This window comes from Melospiza georgiana, chromosome 30 (genome assembly GCF_028018845.1).
Source record: "Melospiza georgiana isolate bMelGeo1 chromosome 30, bMelGeo1.pri, whole genome shotgun sequence".
Lineage (NCBI taxonomy): Eukaryota > Metazoa > Chordata > Aves > Passeriformes > Passerellidae > Melospiza > Melospiza georgiana.
In genome coordinates, this window is record NC_080459.1 from 5,019,388 (window position 1) to 5,024,387 (window position 5,000).

The following is a 5,000-nucleotide window of genomic DNA, read 5'->3' on the forward strand; positions in this document are numbered from 1 at the left end:
CACCATGTCCGGGATCTCCCCAGATGTTAACCATAAGTTGAAGAGCTCAGCAGTCCGGGAGTACCCGGGATCCATCTTCCTGATGTCCCCAAGAGTAATCCCATCTGGACCTGGAGCTGAGCCCTTGCTCATTTCCTGCACATTTCTTTCAATTTCTTTGGCCGTGATTAAGTCTCTGAAGGCGCTGTTGTCTGCCTTCCCTTTAATTTCAAAGTCCCCAAGGCCAGCAAAATTACCAGGTGTTTCCCATCTGGCTTTAAATACCGAATAGATTTCACTGGGTGGAATATCACAGGACAAACACTCTATGTCATCCAAAATAATCTTTGCTAATTTCCCCCTGTCTAGATGAAATAAACGCTGGAATCGCAGGTAATTACCTTTTTTGATCGCTCTGGTTTTCATCCATTTCTGAAACGGCTTCTTTGGCTGCTTCTCATGAGTCACCTTCTCCTTTTTCCCACGGGTAGCAGTTCTAATTTGGCTTATCGATTCCAGGCATCCAAAGCAATCCTGCGCTGCTTGATTGATCATTGTTTGCATCTCCTGGCCATCCATTAATTGCTTGAATGCTCTGGGGAAGTTGTTAATTGCTCCAGCTGATAAGCTTTCTTTGATCTTCTCGTGGTAATGAGCCTGCAGCTGCCCCTCCCTCTGCTGGCCGCTGGTCTCCTGGTGACCGTTATCCTTATCAGTGGGTCTTATCTTCTCCATTGTTTCCCCTCCAGCAGCTGGCCTCCTTGGCAGATGATTCTTCCCAGGTCCATTGTTCTCGGCTTCTGCCTGGGCTTGCTGACTCGACCCAGGTTCCGTTCCCACGACTCTCCTGGAGCGAAGTCTCATCCCAAGTTCTTTGTCAGCTTCATCTGTTGTTTTCTTCGGCAGCAATCTTCTCTTATCACTAATTTGCTTAGCTGTTTTTGTCGTTATGTGTTCAGCGATAAGTTTATTGATGTTTTTGTTTCCCTCGAACTGTGCCACCAGTTTTATCAGCAGTTCTTCCTCCTCTTTTGTCCAGCACCTTTTGTGGGCTCCTCGATTTGATGTTTCTTTCGGTTGGGAAGCAACGATCCTTTCTTTGTTTCTTATCAACGGGTGTGCCAATCTTTTATGTTGTCCCAGGCCAATTTTGGTTGTGAAGTCTCTGCCGCATACCTCACAGATCCAGTCTCCTGCTGGAGCCTTTTCAATTACTGGACCCCTACATTTTGGAAAATGACAAATCACACTATGATAATTAATATTTTCTTTTCCACACTTGGCACACCTAAAGCAAACCTTCTTTTTCCCGTGCGACCCCTTTAGATGTTCAATCAGGCTTAACACAGAGTTAACCCGGGTTCCACAGCAAGGACAAGGTGGATTTTTGTCAGGAACAGTTACCTTCACTATTTTATCTGGTGACTGTCCTCCATGTTCCCCAGGCACTGGAGGCAGAGCCTCTGGTGTGCCTTCCCTCACCTCTTTGCCGCTTCCCTCACCAAGCACAAACGGTTCACTGTCTCGTGGGGGGCTAGCATCTAAGTTTTCCCCCATACAAGGTTGTGGTGCAAGTTGTTCATACACCTCGGGCAGCCCGTCCAACACCTCCCAATCAACAGAGAAACGAACACCCTCATGCACATGCTCATGCAAGTCCGATCTATACATTTCAAAATAAAAATTCACCAGTGAATCCAATTCATTTTCTGCCAGATTGGTGGTTTTAGATGTTAAGTAATTTTGGGATACCAGGTCTACCCCCCGGGAAATACATTTAGTCCTGGGTAAAGCCCTGGAAACCAGGTCTACCCAGTCGGAGGGGGAAGTCTGAGTGCCCACCGATACCCTGGACAGGCGTACCGGCGGCCCCCAGACCCCCCCCCCAAGGAACGGATCCGGAATTTTAGCCATCAAACGGAGTGATTCTGAACTCTTTTTGCCCCTGTCTGAAACCGAAGGGGCCAGGTTTAAGGCAATAAGCCACGCGGCTTTTACCGAGGAATTTGTTTCACCGAATTTTATAGGAGATCGTCGGGCTGGTGAATCCCAACGGCTCCCTACCTGCGGCTAAGATCGATTTAGCCCGCGATCCCGGACCGGCAACGCCGCGCCGCCGGGGCGAACCGAGCGAAGCCGGCCCCGGCCGACAGCGGCGCCGGGGGCCGGCAGGAGCGGCCCCCGCAACCCCCGCGCAAAACGCCGCGCAGAGATCGACCCAGCCCGCGATCCCGGACCGGCAACGCCGCTCCGCCGGGGCCAACCGAGCGCAGCAAGCCTCGGCCGACCGCGGCGCCGGGAGCCGGCGGGACCGGCCCCCGCAACCCCGCGCGAACGCAGCGCAGAGAAAGACCCAGCTCGGGAGCCCGGCCCGGCGGCGCCGCGCGGTCGGGGCGCACTGAGCGCAGTCCGCCCCGGTTGACAGCGGCGCCGGGGGCCGGCGGGCCCGGCCCCCGCACCCCCGCGCGAAACGCCGCGCTGCGGGGGCGCCGCCGCAGCGACGCCCCCCGCCACGGCGCCGCCGACGGGGGGGGAGGAGGGCGCGGCGGCGGTCCTCTCCCTCGGCCCCGGGATTCGGCGAGACCTGCTGCCCGGGGGCTGTAACACCCGCCGCCGCTCGCGCGGCGCCGGGCCACCTGCCCGCCGGAGGCCTTCCCAGCCGACCCGGAGCCGGTCGCGGCGCACCGCCGCGGAGGAAATGCGCCCGGCCAGGGCCGGCCGCCGGCCGGGCGGCGGTCCCCGCACCGGCCCGCCCCCCCCGGCCCGCCCCCGCGGACGGGGTTCGCCCGGGGGACGGAGGGGAGGCGGAGGCGAGGATCCGCCGGACCCGCGCCGGCCGACCGCAACTCGCCGGGTTGAATCCTCCGGGCGGACTGCGCGGGCCCCACCCGTTTACCTCTTAACGGTTTCACGCCCTCTTGAACTCTCTCTTCAAAGTTCTTTTCAACTTTCCCTTACGGTACTTGTTGGCTATCGGTCTCGTGCCGGTATTTAGCCTTAGATGGAGTTTACCACCCGCTTTGGGCTGCATTCCCAAGCAACCCGACTCCGAGAAGCCCCGGGCCCGGCGCGCCGGGGGGCCGCTACCGGCCTCACACCGTCCGCGGGCTGCGGCCTCGATCACAAGGACTTGGGTCCCCCGAGAGCGCCGCCGGGGATTGGGGCTTCTGTACGCCACATGTCCCGCGCCCCACCGCGGGGCGGGGATTCGGCGCTGGGCTTTTCCCTCTTCGCTCGCCGTTACTGAGGGAATCCTCGTTAGTTTCTTTTCCTCCGCTGACTAATATGCTTAAATTCAGCGGGTCGCCACGTCTGATCTGAGGTCGCAAGCCCAAAGCTTGGCCGCCGCGCGCGTGGGCGCGCGCCGACGGCCGCCTTGGTCTCCCGCGCCCCCCGCCGCCGCCGCCGCCGCCGCCGCCGCCCCCTCTCTCTCCGAGCCTCCGGAGAGAGAGACGGACGGACGCACGCACGGGCGGGCGGGCGGACGGACGGACGGAAGGCTGCCGGGAGACCGGAGAGCCCCATCCCGGAGACGAGAACCGAAAAGGGAAAGCAACGCGGCAGAGACGGCCCCGCGCGGGGGGAGAGAGAGTGGTGCGACGGCGCCCTCGGCGCCCCCGAGACCGCGACAGAACGGCAGGAGGAGGAGGAGGAGGAGGGCGGGCGAAGGGAGGAGGGGGTCCGCACCCCCTGTCCCCGGCCCCCTCGCCTCGCGCGCGCGCGGCAGCACGGCACGGTACCGCCGCGGTACCCACCCGCAGACAGCCGCCCGCACGGGGGGGGAAGGCCGGGGGCGAGGCCCGCGCCTCGCCTCCCTTCTCGCCCTTCTCTCTCGCTCGCTCTCTCTCCGTTCTCTCGGCCCTCGGCGGCGCTTTCGACGCCGTCTCTCGCTCTCCCCCGGCCGCCGCCACCGCATCCGCGGCGCGGCCCCGGCGAGGACGAGCTCCGCCCCAGCGGCTCGCTCCGGGAGCGGGGAGCTACGGAGCGCTCCCCGAGTCTGCATTTAGGGGGACGAAGGCCCTGCGCGGCGACCGCGACGACGACGACGACGCCCGCCGGGCCGCAGGCAAGGGGACCGGGGCCGCCGAGGGAAACGCTTCCCTCGCCGAACCGCCTGACCGCCTTCCCTCCGGGCACCGGCGGGACGCCGCCGCCCGCCGCCCGCCGCGGGCAACGGGCCTGCGAGGCGACCCCAGCCGCGCCGCCGGGGTGGCCCCCGGACGGCGATTGATCGTCAAGCGACGCTCAGACAGGCGTAGCCCCGGGAGGAACCCGGGGCCGCAAGTGCGTTCGAAGTGTCGATGATCAATGTGTCCTGCAATTCACATTAATTCTCGCAGCTAGCTGCGTTCTTCATCGACGCACGAGCCGAGTGATCCACCGCTAAGAGTTGTCTGGCTTTCGGGCGCCGCTCACGCCGAGCGGCCCCTTTGTCTCTCGCGCCGAGGACGCGCGGGCGCGCGCCTGGCTTCGACCGTACGAGCACACAGAGAAACGGAAGGGGAAAAAAGAGATCGGAGAAGCCCACGCTCCGAAGGACCGCCAAGAGGCGGGGGAGCCCGCGCCCCCGACCGCCTCCCCCCGCGAGGGGAGACGCCGACCTCACATGCCGTCCTTCGGAGGCGGCCCAGGCGCCCGGGCTCGGCCCGGCCTCCGCGCGGAGGGCCACGCGGCGCGCGCCGGGCACGCGGGGGGCACGGCGGCCCGCCCGCTCTCGCTTTCACGGGACGACGCGCACACGCACACACACGGCTCGGGCCACACGCGGCCGGGGGCGCGGCCGTCGGCCCCCGCACACGCCGGCTCCCCTTCGGCCCCCTTCACCGCGGGGCTCGCGGCGCGCCGCCGCGCCGCCGCGCGGCCGGCTCTCTCTCTTCCACGGCGGCCTCACCCCGCTCGAGACGGCACGCGACGACGGCCGTGCCGCCGGCGCGCCTTCCCGCCCGGCGGGACCGCTCCCGCCGGGCGGGCCAGCGTCCGGGCGGACGCGCTCCGCCGCCGGCCCCGGAGGCGGACGCCAC

The 5,000-nt window shown here is 64.3% G+C and overlaps 1 non-coding gene across 1 annotated transcript; it reads right to left on the reverse strand.

Moving 5' to 3' along the window:
* Positions 1-4,218: 4,218 nt before the first annotated feature.
* LOC131094704 (5.8S ribosomal RNA) lies at positions 4,219-4,371 on the reverse strand. The gene has a single exon (XR_009115748.1). It is a non-coding gene; the product is annotated as a 5.8S ribosomal RNA (ribosomal RNA).
* Positions 4,372-5,000: the final 629 nt, after the last annotated feature.